The sequence below is a fragment of the Tasmannia lanceolata genome, unplaced genomic scaffold, assembly GCF_043159265.1.
Source record: "Tasmannia lanceolata isolate RefF3 unplaced genomic scaffold, GAP_Taslan_0.1 ptg000006l, whole genome shotgun sequence".
Lineage (NCBI taxonomy): Eukaryota > Viridiplantae > Streptophyta > Magnoliopsida > Canellales > Winteraceae > Tasmannia > Tasmannia lanceolata.
In genome coordinates, this window is record NW_027518683.1 from 28,951,470 (window position 1) to 28,979,415 (window position 27,946).

General features: G+C 38.6%; 1 pseudogene across 1 annotated transcript; it reads right to left on the reverse strand.

Annotated features, from left to right (window-relative positions):
• Window positions 1-725: 725 nt before the first annotated feature.
• On the reverse strand, window positions 726-27,687 carry LOC143878907 (tRNA (guanine(26)-N(2))-dimethyltransferase-like; annotated as a pseudogene). The gene is made up of 8 exons (XR_013251096.1): window positions 27,661-27,687; window positions 21,211-21,506; window positions 19,581-19,777; window positions 9,011-9,211; window positions 8,823-8,922; window positions 2,671-2,874; window positions 2,144-2,206; window positions 726-1,340 (listed from the first exon to the last, which is right to left on the reverse strand). The product of XR_013251096.1 is annotated as a tRNA (guanine(26)-N(2))-dimethyltransferase-like (transcript).
• Window positions 27,688-27,946: the final 259 nt, after the last annotated feature.

A 27,946-nucleotide genomic window follows, 5' to 3' on the forward strand; every position in this document is an offset into this window, starting at 1 on the left:
GGGTTTGATATTGCCTCCCACAAAGTTATACACAACCACTCAATTTATTTTGTCGTACAAGCATTTGAGTTTGTCTTAATTCGTATATTTTTATTCATATTGATCAAAATGATGTGGGTGGAAGCATGGTTTTAAATTTCGTCCGAAATCCAAAATTTCGAGAAATTCAAGTTTTTTTAAAAAATTTAACTGAAATTTCATAAATAATAAAATATTGTTTTTTTGTACCATATTTTGGCCGAAATTTCTTGATTTATGCTGAAATTTCGGTTTCAGCCAAGGCCGAAATTGAAACTGAAACCGAAATTTAAATCCAAGGGTGGTGTTGACAGAATTTCAAAGTAACGTATAAAGGGATTTGCTAGGCATGCTTACTTTTGCTGGAGAGAACAACCACCTCAAATGAATTAAATGACCAAGACAAAATTTGTTAAAAAAATTAGACGCGAAATGGCTCTCGAGGAAATTGTCTATCAAATCCCTTGACTTAAAGGGTTCTTATCCTATTAAATAGGATAATTTCATCAAGCCCGCCGACAAGGGGAAGAAATTTCAAGACCCATATTTGTCTGGTCTTTCGACATAACTGATTTATGAAAACCAACTCTTTCAATCATTTATTTGATAAACTATGAAAATTCAGAAGAAATTTTGAATGCCTGCAAATTGGGATTCAGCAAAATCTTATTTCATTTGGGAGAGACACTAAATTCGGATTGCCAGTATCATAACTTACCCTCTGATTAAGCAATCCTAAAATTTTCCACCAATTTGAATGTCCCGGGGATTCACAGGCTTAATTTGAGACACCCCCTAGAAAGCTTGGAAATTTTGAGTAGCCTACCGAGCTGTAAATCTAAATTCTCTGTCCAGTTTGATTAGGCTATAGTTCTATTAGTGGAAGAGAAGACAAAAGAAAATATGGTTGGGAGAGACACTAAATTCGGATTGCCAATCTCACAACTTGCCCTCTAATTAAGCAATCCTAAATTTTTCCACCAATTTGAACCTGCGACACATCGGGTGGGCCCAAATATGCCTGTGGAAAGACAACTCCTGGCCAATGTTGATTTTGTACTCTTTTCTACAGTTGTGAGGTCAAAACTTTTCAGCCCACAAGGCCAAATCTGCTCACTTTCGATCACTCAAGCATTGTGAAGGCAACGGTCACATTACCATGAGACAAATGGTTCTGTCCAATACAAACATAGACGCCAATGTCCCTTGAGTGGCTTTTAGCGCTGTTAGAGATCTGTTGCAATTTGAATACAAACTGCCATTGGGCAATTTGTCTTGATTGCATTAGATGCAATGTGTGATCTGCTAGCAGCATATCCTTCCTGAAACCAATTAACAGAATTGAACATCGTAACTGGTTCCATAAACTCAGTCAGACTCAAGCATGACCGATTCTATTGTATGTTAAGAAACATTTACATCTAGATTATAGCATCAACCACATTGCAAACATTACAATGTACAGTAGGGCCTTGTTTGTTTTGAATCTTGAGAACCAATTGAGTTCAAAACTGATTATTGGACTCAGATTTACATTTAATTTTGAGTCCAATATTCAGTTTTGGACTTGCAATTGACTCTGAAAATCCACGACAAACAGGGCTTAAATATGCAATATGAATTTCCCAAATCATAACGTAGATGTAATGAAATGCATCTGTATACATGCTCAAATCCAGGATGAAATGAGCATTGACTAAGAGTAGACTATGATCAACACCTTGTTCAGTCCAAATTAGTTTTGAGGACTTTGATATGGGTTGACCACATCTGTAAACCAAGATTAAAATAAAATTTTATGAGCTACATTTCGAGCATTTAGCATTTATTGAAAGGGGCTGCTACTTACACCCCTTGTTTTGTTGGATTACACCCCGGCTATTTTAAAATTTCTTGGCTGAACAATTTCCAATTAGCTTTTTGTGCCAAAGAACAGAGTTTAAATAATGGAGAGTTTAGATAATGAAAGTATCAAGGGCCTTTCTGTATTATGGAGATTTCCATGCCAGACGATTATAATGAGAAAGAAAGCATTTGCTTGTATAAATTTATGACTGCTCTACTCTGTAAGCATGTGGATAGGATTCCATTTAAAATTCTCTCACTAAGAAACATAGATGATTACATTGTGTAAGGTGATGATCATGGTCCTGAGTGGAGAAGAGTTTATTTTTGCACGGCTAGCTACCTGTTGATCACAAGCAAACAAATTGGATTTAGCAATATTTCATTTAAAAGACAATGCAAGTTCAGAACACTAAACCATGTCTGTCTGCCAACAATTTTTTTTCATGATAAATCGGTCTCTCCAAAAGGTGAGAGAGGGGTAGGGCAGTGGGAGAAAGAGAGAGATTTGAGGGGGCACGATTGAGATGAGCATGTTAAGAGGGTAACAATCAGGAAAAAGTAGATCCAATTTTGAGTAGAAATTTTTGTTTCCTGATTTTTAGCCACTTCTCATCACTTGGAGACACTAGTTTTCTGTTTTTAGTTTCCTGATTTTTAGCCACTTCACCCTCATCTCCACTTGGAGACACCGATTTATCATGAAAAGAAATTCATGGTAGCCAAACGTGCCCTAAAGGTAAACAAGAAACTTTTTTTCTGATGAATCAATGAGCTAGAGATAAGAAAATGAAATAGCATAAAAACCTCATCTAGCTTTATGTAACCAAATGGCAGTTCAGGGTCACTTTCATCGATCATTTGTTTCAAAAGCTTTTCGATATTCATGCTTGCAGTGCCAGCACATGCCCATCCACATTGTTCAGCTAATTTTAACATTTCAGCAACATAAACAGCATTATGAAGCGATCCAGTCCAAAGGGGTCCTGACACAACCAATGAACGGGAAACCTATACAGAAGTGTGGACCCCGATCCGAGAGAGAGGCGGCAGGGACGTGTGCCCCACGCGCTAACAGTCTCAGGATCATCCACGTGAATGGAGAGCTCTACCAAGGAACTCTCGAAAGAATAATGCCCCTCACAGCATGAGTGGCGATACAAAGGTGAGATACCTCTCGATTCGGGGACTAGCCCAGATTCGAGGCGTACCTTAAACAAAGAAGAGTCGCCATCCAAGGAAAAAGGCAAATGGGCCTTGGATCCCATACTATGCTCTGTTGCAACGGATAACCAGAGATATAAAATAAGGTTCGTGCCTGGTTACGAATTCGGAAGGTCTAAAGAGCACCTCATCCGCCCAAGTGCAAACACCTGGTCTCTTATGCCATTTACTTAATAATTTTGAAGAGCTTTGGGCGAAAATCATATGAAATGGGAATGAATATCTCCGAGAAGACGTCTATCTAATCATGCATATCTCGGAGATGAAATCAAAGGCACACAAGATAAAATAAAAGAAACATGTGTCACCTAAGCATAGCTAGGTTATAAGTGACATGCCTAATGGGTGTCTAAGTTCTGATGAACAAACACATGCATGACACACCAAAAAAAGTATAAGGTCTGCGCAATAAAGTAAGAAAACACTGCAAAACATAGAAAATGACTCGATACCAAACAACCCTAAGACTCTAATCTATACCTAGGCCCGAGTCTTTAGATGATCTGATGTTCATCCAAAGAAGCCTACGTATCCCCGCCTCCACGAGAATCAAGGCAACGTAGTTCTTCGCACCTATTCTAAGCTATGATGCCTAAGACATCTAGACCTCTATCCTAGACTCGATCTAAAAGGCCTGACTGATTTTTAAAGCTTTTTTTTTTGTGATTATTTAAATTCCAATGGATTGTAGATTTTAGGACACCCTATATGCCCTAACTAAATGCAAGTTAGCCCTAAGCTAATGCAGGTGGTTCCTATAATCTATGTGTAGCTAGGCTGTATATCCTAAGAAAACAGTAGGATCTATCGCATCTTAGACCTAGTCATCAATTGGCGATGTGGATCGCCAACTGACCGGACGGAGGCGTAAAACTCCTAGCTAGGACTCACTCCTAACTCTAACACAAACAAATAAAACACACAACAAACAAACAACGAACGATGGAGCAACTCCCGACTCAAAAACTCTCTAACTAGGACAACCTCCTAACTCTAGAGGAAGATCCTTTCGAAAAAACAATATTTTGAAAGATTTAAAATGCTTATTTTTAAAGGTTTGGCTGGACTTGGGATGTGGATCCCAAGCTGCACTACGTACCCTGTTGAAAGGGATCAAGCCAACGTAGTTCGGAACAGATTTCCTAACTACTCCTAATGACTCAAGATTTTTGAGATTTTTGGTTTTTTAGATGTTTTTGTTGTTTTTAAGTATTTTTGACTCAAAGGGGACAAATCCTATCATCATAAGGGGAAGACAGACTCCTGATATCCCGCAAAGGTTGGACAGCATCCTATGCTTTGCGGAGGGAAATGAACAGAATAACAACTCTGCAAGGGTTGGACAGCATCCTATACCTTACAAGAGCGGATAGAAAAAACACAAGATTTGATGAGAGGTTGGATAAAATCCTAACCCCTATGATGATAGGACTGACTCCTGAAAGAAAAACAGACTCTCTAGCTAAGGACAAACTCCTAGGCTAAGGACTGACTCTGAAAATAGGATTCTAAGAAGGAGGTGCTAATGAGACAAAGCCTGTCTCCTAAAAGAAAAAGAGATAAAGAAGGGTGCTAGTGAGACTATCAAGCTAAGATAAAACTCACAAGTAACAAGAAAAAAGAGACCTTGCGCATATTTAGCAAAGGTAAAACATCCAGCCGGGCCGGACAGCTACCTAGCCCTAGGGTGCAGCAAATGTGCAACCCAATACCCATAAGGGTAAGGGGTATGTTGCCAAGCCGAGTAGGATGTTCTCCCAAAACCAAAAGACGCACAAAGAGGAGGTTTAGCAAGAAAATGAGACTGGATAAGTCTCTTAGACAAAAAGATGAGCTCCAAGAGAGGTGCTGACGAGACACGGCATGTCTCCTAAGGATGGACTCACTAACGAGACAAAGCTTGTCTCTAAAGGATACAACTTTCTCTGTCTGAAACATAGCCTGTCTCCCTGAGAGGGCTCTAGAGAACTCTTTCATTGCCCTTGCAATGAATGAATTTCTAATTTCTAGGGGATACACACCATAAAGACTTGGACAAGTCTTTAAATAAATGAGAGGAGTGCTACTTGGACTAAGCGAGTCCCCTAAGGATGGGCTTAGGCTAGCGCCTTCATCGCCCTTGCAACGAGAGGGAATTCTAATATCTACAAAATTTTAACAGAAATCTATAAGACTATGTTAGTCTATCAAAAAGAGAAGAAAAGGCTACCAGATAATCGTAAATTTTATTCTAAAAATAAATCATGTGCTAAGCAAAGAAGAATATATAATCTAATAGCAATCATAAAATGATAAATAACATTAATTAGTCCAGACCAGCCGCTGGATAGCCTAATAAAGTAAAAACAATATCAAACACTTCAAAACCAACCACAAACCCCAATACGGGGACTCCAATGAAATCAGATGATGCCAAAGTAATCATCTGATATCATATACACATGATAATATTTCTAATCCCGCCTTGAGATCAGACAGTACTCATGTCGATAATATCGAATAGAGTAGTCATCTAATCTCCTTCTCCCTATTAACAATTTATTTAAATAAAAAGGAATGGGTATAATGAACTTTGATATAATCTCACCTGAACAATCCATTTATCTTCAGAATCTAACTCAAAATTAAATAAGAGGAAAGAAGAGGGGAGAGGATATTATCATAATCTAATAAATCCCTCTAAGGGTGGGCTTAGGCTATCGCCTTCATCGCCCTTTTGCAATGGGAAAATGGGGGAATGAAGTTTATAACATGAATACACAATAACCCAAACCAATTCTGTTAATGTGAAAATCACGAAGTTGAGTCTCTATAAAAATACGGCTGTACATATATTAGTTCACTAAAATAAAAATATATATATCACTCCAATTCAGTGTAATTAATCAGCCTGAATTATACAATACTAAAAAAAAAAAAAAAAAAAAAAAAAACAAGCGGCTACTCTTAGCACAATATTTCATAACATTTCTCAAAGTTCAGAAGGCCAATACTGCCATCAGCTGAATATTCAGGAATATTGTCAAAATGATTTCCTTCAAGCACATTAAAAATACAGAATTCATTTTCAAACATCACAACTTATCTTGTACTCACTATTCTTCATATAGACGTGGAAGAAGGGGTAGCTAGTGATGATAGCTTGGGAAAGAAAATAAGGTTCCAATGGAGAAAGGTGAGAGTGACAGCGGTAGGGGAACTAGGCGGTGAAAATGGCGATAGTGAATGGAGGTCAGAGAATATGATCAGCTGGGAATCAAGGTGTAAGCCTAATGAAGTATCTTTGGCCTAAGGCACAAACCTAACACTTATCAGTGATGGACAGATCTTGACAGATCTAAAAAAAAAAATCTTGACAGATCTTGACTCATTTCTTAGCATTTAACCTTCAAACATTAAGGAAAACTAGAAGCATTAACAATAAACCAGCCTTGTAAACCCATTATGCTGGCCAAATCTATCTGCTATCACAAGGCATAAACAACTGAAATAGGTTTACAAGCAAGACATGAATCATTTAAGGCCCTTTTGATCTTAAAAGAATAAAATTGTGAAAACTCAATGCTTAACCATTAATTTACCCATGCTAAACCAATGTAAATTCGCTGCTGATATGAGATGGCACTTTAAAAAAAATAAAAAATAAAAGGTCATATGCCATACCTGAGTGATGAATAAGCAGTTTAGTCATACAATGCCTCTGGATATGTTGATGTACCTGTTTGGGATCTCCTCTCCGGCAAAATTGCTGGGATCAATAGACATCTTCTCCTTCTCGCTCTCTGTTATCTCTCTCTTATGGCTCCCCACATTCTCCTCCTCCAACTCCCCTAAATTCTCTGTATCTACACCAAACCTACTCCCATTAACCTTAGCTTCTTCTTGTTGTTGTTGTAAAACACCACTCTGAATCTTCTCTGCAACTAGAGGCTTCACATTCATACCATTTTGAATGTAAATCCTCTCAGAAGTATTCTCTCCGATCTGCGGCTCCACAGATAGATACCGAATTTCAGATGCCACATTTGAAATTACAGAATGGCCTACAGAAACCCTAGATCGGCCCAAATTCGAATCAGGAAGGAAAAAAAATGTGCGATTCGAAGCGATTGCACGTTGAAACCCTAAAATTCCAGAAGAATGGAAACGGAATCGCCGATCTCGGACTAATTTGGATCCACGATTGGAGAGATGGTTGACGAGGGAATGGAATCCGAAGAAGGACGAGTTTCAGATTAAAATTCTAAAGCAAGGTTTCATGGTGTAAATTCCCATGGAACAGATCTGAATCAAACGCTGAAGAATGTGATTTGGAACGAGATTTTTGGATTGTAAATCTGCATCGTGTTCGGACACGTGTTGTTGCCATCATCGAACCAGGTTTGTATACTTGATCGATCGTAAGTTACTTCGGTACAGAGACTCACCGGAGCTATGGTGTTGCCGGAGAAGATGCCGGAGAGGACAAATTGCAGATTTCTTTCTCTCTCTCTCTCTCTCTCTCTCTCTCTCTAATCTGCGCAGATCTAGGATTTTGATCGGAATTAGGCCGGATCTCCGATCAAGATGATCGGAGAAGAAGAACGAAAGAAAATGGGTTTCTTTCTCTCTCTCACTCTCTCCCTTCTCTCTGGAAAATGAAAAATCTCCCCTTTTCTATGAATTTTTTTTAACTTTTTATAAGAAAACATCGGGGCTGATAATGGCACTACCAGTTTTTATTAGCGCGCGGTTGCGCGAAAAATGATAGGCGCGCGATTTTGCGCGTCCTATATGGCTAAATTCAGCCCTCCCCAGGATAAACTCACCCCCCTCTTCTGAACTTGACCTATGACTTTGCTCGACTCATTCGCTAGGCAAACGAACTCGGATTTTGACGAGATTTTGCAGGGACCTTGCTGGGACCCTAATCTAGCTAAGGGTGGAATTTGGGACCCTAGCTCAAAGATTTGATGGGGTTTTTGCACAAAATTGGATGGCTTAGGGTATGGTCAAAATGGGGTGTCTACAAGAAGCAACAGAAAATTAGAGACGAAACTAAGAAACATTAACAAATTATCAAATTTTGAGTAGACCCATCTCCATTAGATGTCATGGCATATCAAATTGAAAGATTTGCTAAACTGCATAATGGAAATAGGAAGCAATCATTAAACACAAATTCCATCATTCCACACCTAGGGCCCAAATTGCAAAAGAGGGAAAGCCTCAATGTCATCTACATAAACATTTCAATTAAAAAATTCATTTTCAGGTGTAGTTGCAATGCCTATACAAGTTTTGGTAAGACAGTCACACATCAGAGATTGAGCACACCAAGACAGCATGTTAAAAAAAAATAGAAAAAAAAACTTTCACAATACACATTGACATTTATGTTTATCTAATTCTGTTTAGGAATTTTTCTCCAAAGGAAGTGTCCTTTAAAATGAATGAATTGCCTTTGAAATATCTGAAATCAAAAAGTGGAAAATGTGTCATCATGTGTAGAGACGTTACTGTTAACGAACACTCCTAAAGTCACAACATAAGAGAAAAGGGCCAAGCTTGAAAGTATGACAGGTATATTAGAACCATCCAAATGCTTGGCCATGGACACTCGAGGGAAATCCTGGACATAAATTCAGCATGTTGTCAAGAGTTAGACAATTCAATATTTTAGCTACCAGAAATAGACATGAAACAAAGATAATGCTTATACAATCTACAAACACAACTGAAAGAACAAAGCAAACCTTTCCATTGCTGCACGGGCAACAAATCTGCCCAAGTTCATCAAAGGCGAACTCTTGTGAACTTCCACAATCATAGCAGTAACTGATGAAACCATAGTGCCTATAGAGAATATGAGAACACCATATAATGTCAGCCACAAAATGCACCAACTAAACTATTAAAAAAGTTCAAATTTTTTGAGATTCACCTATTTACAGGAAGCTTCCCATGATTGACCCGGAGCATTACTCTGAAAACGGGTCCGTGGTATGAATAATAAGAGAACAGTGGTGAAATCTGGTAGCCCAATGCAAGAGCTTCCCGTAGAGCTCCACCTATAAGCATTCGCAAACCAACCTCATTTGAATATGGCATAGGGCGTACGTATGCTCCATATGAAGCTAAAGAACTAGAAAAAGAAAACAGCTGTGAACGTCATAATAAAAGTAACCACCATCCAGACATGGAACTCGACAATACAGGTTTAGTTCAATATAGTTGTCAGATAATAACAAAGCAAATGCCATCAATCTGAGCAAAAGATGCTGCAAATAAGTGTCTACATATACCGATAATGTTTTGTGCAAAATAGTAGAACGTTCGCATAGAAGATACTAAAACGGCCCCCATTATAGCCTCCATATCAACCTTTTTTTAACTAAAAGAAGAAGTTCTGAGGAAGGTGCAATGTTATAGTGATTTTACTATTCAGACCCCATCAGCACAGAAACATTGATGTCATGCAGGAGTGGGTCACGTGGGATCATATGCCCGTTTCAACAAGGATGCGCGTAGTTGACAATTTACTGAAAAGTAAGCAGCGTTGCTAGGGGTGTCAACTGGCCAAATTCGGATCAGGTCCATTGTTATGTGCCTAGATGGGTCCCACTATAGTAGAATAAATTAGTTTGGATTTAGGATATGTCAAACCTTTGAAGATCTTTTTATTGGATTGCTTGTACGGTAGATTAAGCAAGTAGGGTGGATTATATAACTAGAATTGATTTGGATTCTAGAAAAGATTAGATTAGTCTTTATTTAGTTATTTCCATTGTTATCATAAGATCTTTCTATGTTCATTCCTTGAGTGTTTTATTTAAACACTCATTTGCTTTTCTATAATTTAATGAAGAAATAATCTTAAAAATTGTGTATTTTTGCACAAAGGAGGATTGATCCTTCCCTCGAAGTGGATCAAGAGGCTGATCTTCCCTCTAAGAAGATCAATCACGTTACGAACCATTCGGGTTCGTAACATTTGGTATCAGAGCAGTTCGATCTGGCCTCATGCCGAAGAAAATCAAAGAAATAATGAATCGATGGGAGGAGGATATAAGAGAGTTCAAAAGGGAACTTGCGTTTATGAATGCCTATTTCAACAAAATGGCATTATCACTTGGTGTGAAAATAGAAGAACCTCCATGTCTGCATAAACTAATGGAAGAGTTCAACGAGAGCGCCGTCGAGAAGGCTTGCACAGTGGAAAAGAAAAGGCGAAACAGAAAAAGAGGATAAAAGAAGAAAAGAGAAAGAAGCAGATAAAAGAAAAAGTGGAGAAGCTACATCAACAGAAAGTCGTCGTTGATTTTCAATGTTGTCGAGTTCGACGAGTTCACCATCGAAAAACTCGTCGTTCCTCTCAAACCGTTCAACACCATCAAGAAGATCCCCATCCTCAATCTTTAATGCATCAAAATTACAAACATTTCAAGAAAACATGGCAAAATAGCTTTGATAAACAACACGACGAAATCCATTTGAAGATGGAACTGCTGCGACCCTTGGCGATGACATGCGAAATGATGACCAATTGCAAGATGAAGAGAAGAAGAAAAAGAGCGAGAAAAAAGAAGAGAAGAGACAAGATTTTTGGAAAGTCCGGCTCAAAATCTCATTTTTCACCAACTGGCCAGTGCTTAATCTCCAACGGGGGTGAAATGTTACGTGCCTAGATGGGTCCCGCTTGGGTGGAATAAATTACTTTGGTATTTTAGAGAATAAAATTAGATCTTACTACATCTGATATATTTAGTAGTTAGGATATTTTAGGATGCTATATATTTAGTAGGTAAAATATATTAGGATGGTAATTTAGATTAAGATAATCTTTATTTAGTTATTTCTCTTATTATCATAAGATCTTTCAAGATCTTTCCATGCTTATCTGTAAGTGCTTTATATAAGCACATATTACATTTAATGGAAATCAATGAAGAAATCATCTTAGAAATTGTGTCTTTTTGCACAAAGGAGGGCTGATCCTTCCCTCGAAGTGGATCAAGAGACTGATCTTCCCTCTAAGAAGATCAATCACGTTATGAACCATTCGGGTTCGTAACATTTGGTATCAGAACAGTTCGATCTAGCCTCATGCCGAAGAAAATCAAAGAAATAATGAATCGATGGGAGGAGGAGACAAGAGAGTTCAAAAGGCAACTTGCGTTTATGAATGCCAATTTCAACAAGATGGCATTATCACTTGGTGTGAAAATAGAAGAACCTCCATGTCTGCAGAAGCTAATGGAAGAGTTCAACGAGAGCGCCGTTGAGAAGGCTTGCACAGTGAAAAAGAAAAGGCGAAACAGAAAAAGAGGAGAAAAGAAGAAAAGAGAAAGAAAGCAGATAAAAGAAAAAGTGGAGAAGCCACAACAGAAAGTCGTTTTTGATTTTCAATGTAGTCGAGTTCAACGAGTTCACCATCGAAAAATCCGTCGCTCCTCTCAAACCGTTCAACACCATCAAGAAGATCCTCATCATCGATCTTCCATGCATCAAAATTACAAACATTTCAAGAAAACATGGCAAAAGAGCTTTGATAAACAACACGACGAAATCCATTTGAAGATGGAGCTGCTGCGACCCTTGGCGATGACATGCGAAATGATGACCAATTGCAAGACGAAGAGAAGAAGAAAGAGAGCGAGAAAAAAGAAGAGAAGAGACAAGATTTTTGGAAAGTCCTGCCTAAAATCTCATTTTTCACCAAATGTCGAATGTATACTCCCCAACCTTGAGGACAAGGTTGATTTCAAGACGGGTGGAATGTTATGTGCCTAGATGGGTCCCACTATAGTAGAATAAATTAGTTTGGATTTAGGATATGTCAAATCTTTGAAGATCTTTTTATTGGATTGCTTGTACGGTAGATTAAGCAAGTAGGGTGGATTAAGTAACTAGAATTGATTTGGATTCTAGAAAAGATTAGATTAGTCTTTATTTAGTTATTTCCATTGTTATTATAAGATTTTTCTATGTTCATTCCTTGAGTGTTTTATTTAAACACTCATTTGCTTTTCTATAATTAAATGAAGAAATAATCTTAAAAATTGTGTATTTTTGCACAAAGGAGGATTGATCCTTCCCTCGAAGTGGATCAAGAGGCTGATCTTCCCTCTAAGAAGATCAATCACATTACGAACCATTCGGGTTCGTAACATCCATCCATGTCCACATCACGATCTGCTTGCATCCTTATTGGGTCAGATACTAATCGGGGAATTCCTCAGATTACACCTTTGGTACTTGAATCCAAGTCCATTTGGATTTGGACCATTCAAGATCCAACAAATAAAAAGGAAATCCTCTTTTACTGCCATAACAACAGTTACACAATAAAACTATTTTAGTAACCCTTCATCTTGCTCCTCCGAAGAGAGAGAGAGAGAGAGAGAGAGAGAGAGAGAGAGAGAGCTGCAGACACAGAGTGGCAACTGGCAAGAAGGTCAATGGAGCTTGGTTTACCAGGTTGGAGATTGATGAATAGTCGAGGGAAAAAGAATGGAGTTGAACTGGTGACGGATTATATGATGTCGTGTAAATTAAAAATATACTCCTATAAGTATGCTAAAGTATATAAGTCATATAAGGGCATTTTTGAAATTCATTCATCAAATCCTAATCACATGTCAAACATATTAGTGGATCGCGCCTACAGGTTTGGATTCAATCTAAATCCTAATTGGATCCTGAAATGCAAATTTGAGGATTTGCAAATTGAAATTGATGTCCAATCCCATTTCAATGAAATCGCCTGGATCTATTAACACTCGTAGTTGTTGTCGCCTACAGCAAAAGAGGGAAAGTAAATGGGCGCCAATGAATAGGCTCAAGAGCAAGTGTGATCCAGTGTGGAAGTGGGGATCACAAATTTGAGGAACAGAATCTGGTTTGCAATTTACATAGACAAGAAGAATATGAGAAATCAAGAAGATGAGACAAATCCAACTCGACTCTCATTCAAAATAAAGTAAAAACTCTATAGGCATTGCCTAAAATCAAACATAATATATTGAACCCTAGAATGTGCTTGCTTTCATAATAGCATCACTTACACGAAATTAGACTCAGAATTGAAGAAGCATCCAAGAAAAAGAAAGAAACTAAAATTAAAACATGCTAAAAATAAATCTCCGAAGTTGTTCTGCGCTCTCTAAATCAATGACTATTATCTTCCGATCGATGCTTAAATACATCGACGAATGGTTAATCACCTCGATCAATGGATTGAAGCTTCAACCTATGAATCATGTCTTCAATTAGCAGAAATAACAGAATTATCCATGAAACCCTTGAGGGGCTACCCTGCATCATTCTCTACAAGTTGGAGAGAACTCGGCCTTGAGTTTAAATCACACTTATCCAAAGCTAATCGATAGTCATCAAATAAATCATGACAATGATCCCCAAATCAAAGAACAAATTCGCTCATGGAGTTGCAAATAAGATCTTTGTGATGAGAACACTCTAGTGGTAGCCCAAGTGGTAACTCCTCAAGAACAATGTACGAAAATTCATCCTCGGTTGGTGTTCAATTTCCGGCATCTTAATTACCCTAGCATTGCCTACAGTCGCATGGATCGAATCGTCATTGAAATTAAATCGTAGCGCGACAAAAGATCCTCTAATGGCAAACCGTTCACACTTGTCCAGTTGTCCCCATACGACTCCTCGTCTTCATATTCAGTCATCTTCACCTTCAAGTTCAATATCGTCATAGGTTGCTGCTATCTTGTCGTATGATTCTTCTTTCTAATAGTAATCATCATTTTCATATAAATCATAAATAGGTGGAGAATCTTCATAAGAGATTTCCTCCTTGTAATATTCATCAACAAAGTGCTATTCAAAAAGCAAACAAAAAATAAATAAATAATATATATATATATATATATATATATATATATAGAGAGAGAGAGAGAGAGAGAGAGATGAAAAGGATTGTACGCTCGAGCGTACCAAGCTTATGGTACGCTCGAGTGCCCAATCACATGGGTCCCACATTTTTTGTGGTGATCCAAAGAAATTCATTTGCAAGGCTCTATCATAGATAGGGTGTGTACCAAAAATCAGCTCCATTGAATCATCCTAACCCCTCCAAAAGTGGAGGGCAAAAATGGGCAGATTTGTGGATAAACACTGTCTGTCCATTTGACCTCCACAAATGGATGGGCTAGGATGATCCTATGGAGCTGATTTTTGGTACACACCCCATCTATGTAAGGGCCTTTCAAATGAATGCTTTGGATCATCCTAACAAAGTGGGCCCACATGTGATTGGGCACTCGAGCGTACCATAAGCTTGGTACACTCGAGCGTACAATCCTTTTCCTCACACACACACACACACACACACACACACACACACATATATATATATATATATATATATATATATATATATATATATATATATATATATTCATCAGCATAGTATTGAAAATTGGAAAAAAAAAATCATCTAAGAATCTTTCATATCTTCAACCAAATCAATTTTGAATTTGCAATGAAAGCTGTTGTGATTAGCTTAAATCTCTAGGCATAGCTTAAATTCAAACATATCATATCATAATCTGCCCTATTACCCTAGAATATGCTTTTGCTTTTATAATGGCATCGCTCAAATGAAATTAGACTCCTAATTCGCGAAGGAAACAAACTAAATAAAAACATGCTAAAAATAGGGGGCTGATAAATCACCCCACGCCACCCCCCCTCCCCCCCCCCCCCCCCCCCCCCCTTTACCGGTCGTGAAGCCGACAATCAGTTTATCTGGGCCTCTACAACTAAAGGCTCTTGTTAAAGATAACCATTTTCTTCAACTGGAGCTTATCCACTCATGGATAGCTCTTAGCCATGGCTTTGATCCAGGGGTTAAAATAACGTCCCTAGTCACAAGGAATCAGATTCAAAACAGAGAAATGTTGCAGAGCCCTAACCAGTAGAAACCTCATGACCAATCTATTCGGTTCAAGTGCATAGCAATTGCGTGTGAAAACCCTCTACCTGCTCCATCTTCACAATCAACTATTATATACCAAGGATAACACAAGGTGTTTGCTTGAGAAGATGAACAACCCGAAAACTCAGTCATGATAAGTCCCTTTGTTGATTGGTCATATCTAGGGTTGTGAATTTGCTTGTCCTCATGGCAAAGAACCAAGTTGACCAAGTTGTTTCGTCGGTGCTGAGATTAGAGGGCCAAGTACCACCTGATCATGTAGCAGATCAACAATTTCATTCACCATACAAATATGCAACATGCACAATATGGATAGAGAATCACAACATCAAAAGACCTGCATCGAGTAGCAGTGTGACATTATCACAGGCATCGAAATGGTTATCCACCACCACTGATCACTTGACGCTAAGAGCAACCCATCAAGATATGATAACTAAGCAACGTCTCACACCTATAATTCGATGTGGGTGACTATTCCTCCAACCTCAAATATATAAACTCTTTCCCCTCTATTCTGGTCTATTCTTTCTCCTCAATTTGATGCTTATTTTAGGAATGGAGATGGAGGCTGTTTCTAAGTATAGGCAACTATTCACCTTACTGAGTGATGAAGGAAACAAGATTAGGAAAAACACAGGCATGGGGTGGAAGCAAGGTTTTAAATTTCGGGTTTCGGTGACAGAAACCGAAATTGCGTAAAGTCGAAACGTTACAAAATTTCGACAGAAATTTCGGTCGAAATTTAAGGCATATCGCGAAAAATTTGGATTTTATTTATAATTTAATATTATCCCGAAATTTCAGCCGAAATTACCAAAATTTCGGAGATTACGTCGAAATTTGGTACGGGATAAAATATTACTTCATTTGATTTCGATAGATTTGTTCGAAATTTCGGTGAGGACCGAAACACATTCCGAAACTGAAATTAAAACCTTGGGTTGAAGGCAATGGGCAAAGGAGAGAGAATATCAGAGAGAGTAGCGGGTTGTGGGCTTCACTACCAGTAAAAGAAGAGAGAGAGAGAGGGGGCGGATATTTTGGGGGCGAATTTATCAGCACCCTAAATATAAATTTTCGCAGTTGTTCCGCGCTTTCCCTCGATCGAGGGGTAGATCTATTGATCAATGCTAGAGTACTTCAATCGATGGTTAATCACGTTGATCGATGGATTGGCGCTTTGATCGATGAATCATGTCTTCGACTAGCATAAATCGCAGAATTATTCATGAAAACATAAGGGGTTTCTTCTTGGCTCAATCCAAATCTTCAGTGGTCTCTCACGGAACATTGCTTGCATTAATGTGGGAGCTAATGATGAAGAGGATTATTAATTTGAGTCAGTGTTGCTCATCATTTCTGTTTGTTAACTATTGAGGCTTAAGGATTGGGACCTGGCACTTTAGAGTGAGAAAGCCAGATTGCTAAATCTGTTATCCAAGAACTGCCATGGTGAGCTACTAGTATAGTCTCTTGTCCGTAAGCCCAAGGTGAAGAGTGAACGCCAATGACAAAGATCAAGCCTTCCGATGACTGCCCAACCCCCAGCTACCTCGACCTGCCAATTAAAGACAGCCCCTTAAAAGCAGCGAATGCCCTCTCCATCCTACCCTACTAATCAAAGACAAAAGTCTGCATTTGATATCCTATATAAATATATATATCGCTCAGAAACCATTATTGATTTGAAAAAAAAAGTTCAAGACGTAAGTTTATGTTTTAATAAAGGAAAATGATAAATCAGACCTTTATTTACCAAGTCCCCCCACAAAAAAAGAAGTGATATTATGACTAAGGAAAAAGGTCACAAAAGGTTAAATAGGGGTGCATTTACCGTCAGACTTTGCGAACTTAGCTCATCAAGATCCAAGTTAACGCTAGGTGCATTTGATGACTTAACTAGTCAAATGTGTGTTTATTTGTTACATTAGGTTGTTGTTGTTATGTTTTCCAGAATTTTTCTAAATATTTTATTTTCTGTTCTTTTCTTCTTCTTTTTTGCATTATTTCCAAAACAAAAGACCAAAACAGACATAACTCCGAAACATTCCAAGTTAGGAGGCAAACAGAATGGTCTTCGAAACAGAATTGACAACTATGATACAACATCATCAACCAGTTCCACATGCAACTAACACTGATATAGGTTGTCTAAAAGTCCCAAGAATAGGTCTCAAACTTCAAGGGTTCAAGTAATTTTTAATAATTACAATTTGATCAGATTTTTTTGAACGGTGTTTGATCATCTTCCGCATTCCGCCATGAGTTTAGCTGTGTCTTTTTTCCCTTTTTTCGTTGTGTGTCCCTCATGAGCATCTCAGTCCTTGGGCCTTGGGTGTTTTTTTTTCTTTAATAAATTTTCACCATTCAAAAAATAAAAGAACTAGTCTCTATAGAGCATATTTGGTAAACAAATTACTAGAAAAAGAAAAGAAAATTTCAAAATTCAAAAGACTATCAACTAACAAGAAATTCAATCAAGTCCTTACCAAATTTGGTGAAGTAAAAATGGAAGAAATCATGTATAATGATCCGTCCCTATCATGTCATCATGTCTTCAACGCTCAAAGCATCCGAATTTCTTATTTTACAATAGCTATAAATCTCCAAACAAACCTACACATCCCAAATTTACTTCACCCGACGGTTGGCACTGAACAAATGAAAAGAAAAGAGTGTTATAAAGAATACCATTGTTGGAGTTATAATACCAACAATTTCACGAGGTGGGCTTTTCAGGACCCGTTGGGATCAATGATTCTAATGAGGCATAGGTTAGAGCAGTTCTCAAGGAATCAGGATACTAGATGGCAGTCTTGTGGATCGATTGATCATGTAGGGAGACTCTCTTAGTGTTATCAGGTGGCTAACGAGGAGTCATGCCTTCCCTTGGAGATTTGCTCCTTGATTTGATGAGATTTAAGACCGAGTGGTGAGCTCATCCATCTCCTCCTAGCATGTCAGAAGATCAGCAAATAGTGATCCCGGTATTTTGGCTAGAGCAGGGGTATCCAAGGAGAGCTTAGATATTTTCAACTATCTCCCTCCTTGAGGGTTTTGTTCTGCTATTTGTGTGCTACTTCAATCTATGCTATCATGTAATGACCATCTCGGTCGTGGGGCCTCCCGCTTTTTTCTCTACTTAAAATAATCCTTTGCCACTCAACAAAAGGAAAAAATTCCAACAACTTCATTGACTACAAAGGATTTAGGTTTAGGGTTTTAAAAGAAAACAAAGATCCCACACCAAGGTGGGGAGAGCAGGAGAGAAAAATACATAACCGTCTCAATGGTACTATTCCTAAACCAATTTATATAACTGATGACAACAATTTGATCTTCTTGAAAGGAAGCGAAAAGGGAATTCTATAGAACAGACTGCAAAGACATGTATGGTTTTATTTCCGTAGCCTCTTTAATATATACTAATACTTCTGTCAATTTCTTTCCAAGGTTTGGTTTAGGTGACAACGACCAATAAGAAACAAGAGGACATAATGTTTATGGCAAATCCTTTCTCACCAATTATGTGAACCACATGGAACATAAGTTTTCTCTGACACTGACAGGATGGAGGGATGCTGTCAAAGACATTACTCTCAATGTTTCTATGAGAGACCTTCGACAAGTTTATTATAAAGGTATTTCCATGCGGCAATTAACTTGGTATTGGGATTGATTAGGAGCTTTTGTATCCCCATCAGAGCATGGGATAGATGGACAAACCCTACATATCTAACTGGTTGGCTCAGGTTCCACTTTGATGGAAGCAGTAAATAAATCTAGGGACAAAATGGTCTCATTTGTTGTGCCAGCTTCGATGGTTGTACAATAGCAAATGAAGAAAGGCATAATATTTGATTAAGACAATGGTGACAATGGTGACTGGTTAAGCTCATGCCATTGAAATGGGAGCACTAGTCTACAGCTCAGCTCATTTGGAATGTCATTTGGACCAAACTCATGAGGCCATGTGTTCAATCCAGCTTACCTCCAACAAAGAAAAATTGTATAAATCAAAGATCTGGGTGAAGAAAAACGGTCCTTGGAACTGGTCTAGCTATACACATGAAAGGCAATTCCTTGATTGATAGATTGGCAAATCATGGGTTAGTTGTGACAACGTAGAAATATGGGAACATATGTCTGGTATACAATTATCCTTTCCTAGGGCTTTGAAAGTCCACATGAGATAGAAATCCCACATGAAATCAATCCCATTCCTTTTCATCAATCAAATAATAATAGGGGTAGTTTGGAAATACAATTAGTTGGTAAAATTACAATCTAAAATCTTTTTATATTGCAAGTTTTGGCACTAATTGCACCCAAGTTTTAAATAGAGCACACATCCAAACTAGCCCGAAATTAAGTTACAAAAAGCATTAGCACCCTTAACATTCAAACAAAATTGCAACAATTCACAGATACACACATTCTACTCATTAATTTCCCTAAATATCTACCTATGAAATTTCCAACAAATTCTACTTACCCTAACAATCAAAATTCACATAAAAAGGGGGAAAAAACCTACTGCTGAGGCCGATGCCCGCCAAACGAATACCCTTCAGTGGAAGTAATATAAAGCAACCCATCAATCTTCAGCGCAGAAAATGCAGAACTCATAAAGGAAGAATCACTACCAAATGAATCAACATCAATGAGATCAAAAAAATCCCTATGGAGATAATTATCAACCATAACCCTATTCGCATCCGAATGGGTCACAACCTGTTAGAGTATGAAGATCCCACCGTTTGATCATCTTCGTGGAAGATTAGGAAAGTTGATTGGATGGAGCAAGCTTAATAAATTAGGATTTAAGATTTGACTTGATTTGGTGGTAAATTGAGGTAGGTAAGCTTATTAGGTAACTAGATTAGATTTAAATTATCTCTTTCCCTTCTCACTTAATCTCTTTCCATGTTTATTATATTCTTCTTTATATGTTCATCATGTAATTAAGTGCTCTATATAAGCACCATTGATTCTCTTTGTAATTTATCCAAGTTTAGTGAAATTACTAGAAAATTTTACATGGTATCAGAGCCATCGATCTTGTTGGCCTGAGCACAACCCCTTCAAGCTCCGTTCTCCAGCGGACGGCCGTTCTTGCTGTCCGTCCCCCGGCCACACCTCGTTCCCACCGATCCATTGGATCTAGTATTTTTTTTTTAACCTCCTTACCTTACCCCTTCTTTGATGCCACACTTCTCTTTTGATCCCTACACTTCAAAGGAAAAAGAGACTACCATGCATTATCCAAAATTTCAAAGTTGATACTTATTACCGATATTTGTTGCGAGTCACTTGTTGCCGCCTCTTTTATTTTATTTTTTCCATCCCTTTTCTTTATCCTATTTCAGTTGAGGTACCTCTTCGAGGTGCGTGCCTGAAATTGGTTACTCTACTCAGTTGAGGGGCCCCAATTCTTAGAGGTTCGTGCCTGAGCGAATCAAATTTCATGAGGATCGGTACTTGCTGACCCATTATTTCTTGCCCGTCAAGGCTCATTCTTTGCCCATTCTGGCATTGGTCAATTGCGACCCATTTCTTGCCCATTCCGGCATTGGTCCATAGTGACCCATTTCTACTCGCCCATCGAGGCTTGAGTATCATCTAGTCCCATTGAGGCTATGATCTATTGGCTTTTAAGCCCTCTTCACGACTCAACAAGCGTGTCTTCTTCGGCAATCATTATCGGTTATCATCAGATTCGGCAACAACATCAGGGGATATTCATCATCAATATACAGCAGTGTTCTTCAAATCAAAGGATTCTATTTTCATATTGGGGAATTTTTTTATTGTAATCAAACATATGTTGATTTTTCAATCCACATACGTTTGAGGGGGCATGTTAGAGTATGAAGATCCCACCGTTGGATCATCTTGGTGGAAGATTAGGAAAGTTGATTGGATGGAGCAAGCTTAATAAATTAGGATTTAAGATTTGATTTGATCTGGTGGTAAATTGAGGTAGGTAAGCTTATTAGGTAACTAGATTAGATTTAAATTATCTCTTTCCCTTCTCACTTAATCTCTTTCCATGTTTATTATATTCTTCTTTATATGTTCATCAGGTAAGTGCTCTATGTAAGCACCATTGATTCTCTTTGTAATTTATCCAAGTTTAGTGAAATTACTAGAAAATTTTACACAACCCATCTCAAACTTCCCCCTTCCGAAACCCTAATTGCCCTCGAAAGATTCGAAATGATGGTCTTTCTATACTCTTCATTGGCATCATTTGCCCATACAAAATCAGCTTCGGCATGCGAAAGGTATTGAAGGGATCGGATTCCGCAGCCACACATGGCATCGAGAACTCGAAGATTTCCTTTGGATTTCGTATAGAGAGATGCGGCGAGGATTCCGAGGTCTCGGCCGATGGCGCTTTCAGAGCGGAGGAAGGAATCCTCGTCTGGAATTCGAGACCCCTTTCTGTTTTCTTCTTATGCTGGTCTTTGTTGTGGTCAAGGTTGGTTTGGAGAGTTAGGGTTATTGAAGGGGTTGGATAGGGTTTTTTAGTGTTAGGGTTAGGGTTTCGGTTTTGGGAAGTAGAAAGAGAAGAGAAGGATATTGAAAGATGGAGTGGCATGGCGAGAGAGGAGATTTTTCTCATCTGTTTGAAATTGTTGAAGCGGGAATGGATTGAATTGAAGCTTTGTAGATGTTGCCACGTGTACTTGTAAAGTGCTTTTCTCAGTTGGATTGCAAGAAAACAATTTTGATGGAAAAAAAAATAGGGAAATGATATCTACGCGAAGGTGTTTCGATAAACAAGCGCTCCATTTGTTTGTCGTGTAGTATTTAAAGGTTTTTTTTTATGGGTATTTAAAGGGTTTAAAGAGCCTTTTGAGTAGGGGTGGCAAAATTGGCCGAACCAAACCGAAAATTTGGTTTCGGTTTGGTTTAACCAAACCGATTCAAATTTCGGTTTGGTTCGGTTTGGGGGTCAAACCGAACCGAAACCAAAGATTTCCAATGATTATGAATAAGGGATATCATAATTGACGGAACTGAACCGAAATCGAGCCGAAACCGAACCGAAAATTCGATTTCGGTTTGGTTTAACCAAACCGATTCAAATTTCGGTTCAGTTTGGTCCGGGGGTCAAACCGAAACCGAACCATTGCCACCCCTACTTTTGAGAACCGTAATATCCTCTGAAATCCCTTTAAATACTACACGACAAACAAATGGAGCTAAGGGTGCAATTTTGGCTTGGGCTCGGGAGCTTGCTCGAGCTCGGCTCGAATCCTTAACGAGCCGAGCCGAGCCGAGCCGGCTGGCCATGCTCGTTAAGCTTAACGAGCCGAGCCCGAGCTAGGCCAGGCTCGGCTCGGCTCGTTAAGGCTCGTTAAGGATTTAATATTTTTAAATATATATATTAATATATGCACTAAAAGGGTTGTCCAGGAGTGAAAGGGGGAGGCAAAATATGTCACTCCTTTTTTGGAACCCCATTTGTTACTTGGATCACCCCCGGTGGTGTAAAAAGAGTAGTCAAATTACACTAGATAGGGTTGTCCAGGGAAGATGAGGGGTGTGAATATATCATTGCCCTTAATATAACCCGAGCTCGGGAAGGCTCACCGAGCCTGGCCAAGCCGAGCCGAGCTTGAGCCTGGGTCGAGCCCGAGCCAAGCTCGAGCCGAGCTTTTGAGCTTAACGAGCCGAGCCGAGCTGGGCCAAGCTTGGCTCGGCTCGACTTGTTTACACCCCTAAGTGGAGCACTTGTTTATCGAAACACCTTGGCGCAGATATCATTTCCCAAAAAATATTCTTGGGAAAAAAATTTCGTCGGGCAATTTTAAAGCAAACTGGTATGATTATGGTTAATTTAGAAGGATATTATTATATAAAAGAGTTGGCTCAAGATAAGAAATTTTAGAAAATAAAATAAAATTCTTCGAACTTTTTCAAAAAAAAAAAAAAGGAATCCAACCAGGGCCTGAGAATTATAAATTCACTCCAGTCCATTTAAAAGTATAACATTCTCCACTTTCTATTGAGTTCAATAATTGGTTTTGAACTCACAAGCTGTTGTTATAATCTTAAACGAACAGGGCCTATGGTTGAAAACTATGGTTATTTCAACTTACACCTCCTAACATTTTTTTGGTAGGTAAGCTGGGACTGAATTTCCGACCTCATGGATAACCTCAGAGATGACAAACAGATGAAGAAAAAAGTCTTAACTAATGGAGCTAAATGCTCAACCTCAAGGACCTTCCAACTTCCATATCCATACATTATATATAGACTACTGATATTAGCATTGCAATCTCATCTTCTATTTTATTATGTAAACGCTGTCAAATGTTATTACAGTTCCCAAAAAGATCTCAAAAGCCAATTAAAATACAAAAAGACAAGCTGAGTTTTTGCAATTATCAAAGTATGATAGTGCCAATATTAGTAGCCTAAATCTATCATCCCAAATAGAAGCTAAAATATGACCAAGTAGAAGTAGAAGTGAAGCCAACTTATTCCATGAGCCATGTGTTCAAATCCATTTTCATTGGACGATGCCTAGCTAGGCCTATTCATTTAACAAATATATTTTGAATGCATGGCACATCCGTGACATTGCCTACCGAATGAAGGGTTTGTATCATAGAATTGTTTTAGGTTTTTTAAACGCCTAGTATGTATTGGTCCCTAAATCAACTACCAAATTGAGAGGAGACGAGACTACTATTCTAGTGAGAAAAGAGAAAGAAAGAAAGAAAGGTAAGGAAAAGATATTGGGTTTTCTCTGATTTTCTCTTCTAGTGTGAAGGCACAGACGTGGATTTTTTCCTTGTAGGAGACCAATTGTGACATCATGGACCTGATGGTCACCACTGGCTCTAAATTTGACAGAGCCGTTGATCTACTATGTTGTCTTCCACTCGATCTCTTCAGTTAACGGGTACATGCACTAGATCCATCATCTTTGTGTGCGTGTTGTTTTGAAACGTTGGTGTTCACCATTGGAAGGTGAATCTTCCTTCCTTCCGAGAAATTCCGAATTTTCACCACTTTGAACAACGATAACTTTGCCACCAATTATCCAATTTGGTAGGGTTGCAACACGGGTCAGGCGAGTCGGGTTTTCTAGAACCCTACCTTACGCGAGAAGTTATCTAGGGTCGGGTAGGGTCTAGTTAATTTTCTATGGAAAATCCCGTGATCCATAAATCTGACTCCACCCGAGATAGTATTACGGGTCGGGCCGGGTTTTTACGGTATAGCGTAGGTTAGTGTAATTTTGTAGAAAACTTCACACCAAAAAATTTTAAATTTATGTCATCGAGTGCATAAATCTAAGAAGGTAAAATATTTTTGCACATCACAAACATGATCACCCCAATGAAAAAATTATATCCATATATTGGAAAATAATTTGTCATGCAATTCAAGAGATATTTAAGAAATTTACAATACACATAAGAGTCGGGTCGTGTTTCAGGTTTTGGGTTTTTTTTTATCTTTAAACCCTACGCGAGGTTTTTCAACCTAAAACCCTACCCAACCCAAGATCGATGGTTTCTAAACCCGACCCATGTTATTTTCGGGTCGGGTCGATGTGGGTCGGTTAAAACCCTACGCAAGTTGCAACCCTATGATTTGGTCATAGTTAGATCCGATGGACTCCTTACGAGCTGCCGGAAACTTGCCGGATGGCGATCAGAGGCGAAATTAAGATCTAGGTCACAAATCACATATTTCAATTTAAAAGATCGAAACTAGGCGATCTTTGGTTTGATGGAAGTCTTATGATCAGATGAACTCCAAGGAATCCCATATTGTCAATTGAGATCCTCCTAAGCAAAAGAGTATGAACGAAACACACCTTTTCTATCAATAGAATCATCTTATAGGGTTTTAATAGTCAAGAAACCGTCTTAAGACGGAGATCTTACCTTGGATTACGATCTCCGGCCTCCAAGGTTTCTCCACCTTCTCTCTGTTATGAACCCGATTCGGTTTGCAACGGAATTGATCTTCTTAGACTGAAGATCAGCCTCTTGCCCACTTCGAGGGAAGGTTTTCCTCCTTTGCGCACAAAACATGATTTCTCAGACGAGTTTCTTCATTGATCAAAGAAAGGATGCGTACATATTAATTATAGAAAACCCCTAATCTGGATAACCCTAATCTCCAAGAGTCCTACTCAAATCAAACAACTAAGAAAGCAATATCTAAAAACAATAAAATCCAAGTGGGAACCATAACGCATGCAACATTCCTCCCCCCTTCAAATTAACCTTGTCCCCAACGTTGGTGAAAAATCAGATCTTGCGTATTTTTCGAAAGTCTTTTTCCCTCCCCCTCCTTTTCTTCTTTTCTTTGTCTTGCAGTATATCTTCATCAATGGATGAGACAACTCCATTTTCAAAACGATCTCATTTCGGTGTCCATCAAAGCTCCTTGTTTGTATTTCCCTGGAATGATTTGGATGTTGATGCATAGATGGCTGTGGGTGAGAAGAGGAATGGTAGACTCTTTGGCGACGCACTTTCTTTTATGGCTTTCTTACCTTTTCTTATGGCTGATTTTTCTCTCTTCTTCTTTTCGATCTCCTCTTTTTCTACTTCGTCGTTTCCTTTTTCTATCTGTCTTTTCTTCGATTTACTTTTTTTCATCTTCGCACATTTCCTTAACCAGCATGCTGATTTTGTTCAGGCCTTCCGCAAATCGTCGTTGCTCTTCTATCATTTTCTAAACAAATACTTTCATCTTCTGAAAATCATCGCGCAAAGAATACAAAATCTCCAAATATGTATTCATGGTGCATGATCGACTGCTCTGATACCACTTGTTACGAACCCGATTTGGTTCACAACGAAATTGATCTTCTTAGAGGGAAGATCAGTCTCTTGACCCACTTCGAGGGAAAGGTTGTCCTCCTTTGTGCACAAAACATGATTTCTCAAACAAGTTTCTTCATTGATCTAAGAAAGGAAGCGTACATATTATTTATAGAAAACCCCTAATCTGGATAACCCTAATTTCTAAGAGTCCTACTCAAATCAAACAACTAAGAAAGAAATATCTAAAAACAATAAAATCCAAGTGAGGCACATAAAGCACGCAACACTCTCTCACAAAAGTCGTTCTCTTGGGTTGTTGCACGATTAGTGTTAGGTTGATCTTTGCAAAAATCCACTAAAAGGTGATATTTATACTTGACTTAAGAAGCCCTAATCCACTTTTGACAAGGGGAGAAAAACGGCCTTCTATTAAAAGGGGATGGACAAATTTTTGCTGGGGGTCGTATTTAGTGTATTTCATAGACAAAGGTTCAAAAACTTTTTGGGATGATTGGAAATGAAGCATCTCCACACACATAGCTTGCGAGTTACGAAGAAGATAGATCTGTAGATTATTAATTCCATAGCTACCAAATTCTGGAGTTGCTATTGTGGTTGGTCATACAATTTTCTGTCTTTTCAGTAGCAAAGATAGATCTTAGATATCTGATTAGTATAAGAAAGATTCGACGAGGACACAAACTTGTGTTGTGATATGGGTGAAGGACGTGAGCCATCTTCTAGTGATTTGGTTCCAGACACCCCTACTGTTCCATATGATACTACTGGTCATGGAGGAGGACATACGGAGGAAGTACAGTGAAACCCTATTTCTTACCTCTTGAGCATTTTACATGAATTATGTCACTTAATTAGATGACCTAGACAATTGTTCCCAAAACTCGTATTAGTGTCAATATCGTATTAACATTTATTAGGTATTAACATTTATTAGGGTATATTTTTTTATAAGATTTTAATGGCTTATTGATTAAGCTCGATTTGCTTAGGCTCCAAGAATTAAGATAGCTTTAGGACTTTGTCAACAATTTCTTTGCCGCAAGTGATGCTTTTGGTTTTGGACGAGGGGGTTGATATTGCCTCCCACAATGTTACACACCACTCAATTTAATTTGTCGTTTATGCATTTGAGTTAGTCTTATTTTACATGCTTTTCTACATTTAGAACAAATTGGTATGAGGGTGGAAGTCCAAATTTCAAAGGGGAAGAAGAGAAAAGTACTCCTGTGCCGTATTACAAGGGGAAGAAGAGAAAAGTACGGAATGGGTGCCATAGTTTCCAGTAATTACGGATTTCGGGTACCTTTTAAAACAACAATGAAACACGGGCGATTCTTCAAAACCGGGCAGTAAAAAGACCCTGATACCCTTCTGACATCATCAGGATGGAATCCTCGTATGTTGGTCCTCATCATTCACCTTTTTCAGTATTTTACTATTTTCTTTTGGAGAGAAAATCTCCTACATCTAATTCATCTCACCACTTTACGTTTGGCGCACTGCACAAGGCTTCTATTGGTTCATCTCAATGAGTATTTGAAACAACAAAAGCTTGGGTTCAATTGGATCCTGGCCGTCGGAAATAACTGCATACGGAAGGATGCTTGACACGTCGTAAAAAAGCTTTTCTGAACGGTGACGCCTTTAATGACAGCTGATTTGGGTCGGATTTGAGAGAGAGAAAGAAGAGAAATTTTTCTGAATGGTAACGTTATTGAATACGTCTCTTTGGGCTTAGAATCTTTTCACTTCTCTTTTGGTCATCACTTCTCTTTTGGCTTATAATACGTATGAGATTCCGCCGGCATACCCCATTATTTACGCCGGCGTACCCATTACTTCCGCCGGCGTACACCCTATTTCTGCTTACACCCTATTTCCGCCGGTGTACCCCATTATTTCCGCTGGCGTACCCATGAATTCCACAGGCGTACACCCTATTTCCACCGTACCCCATTATTTACGCCGGCGTACCCTGAATTCCGTTGGCATACACCCTATTTTCGCCGGCTTACCCTTTAATATTCCGGCGGCGTTCTCAGCCAAAAGAGACGTGAGGACCAAAACAGAAGTG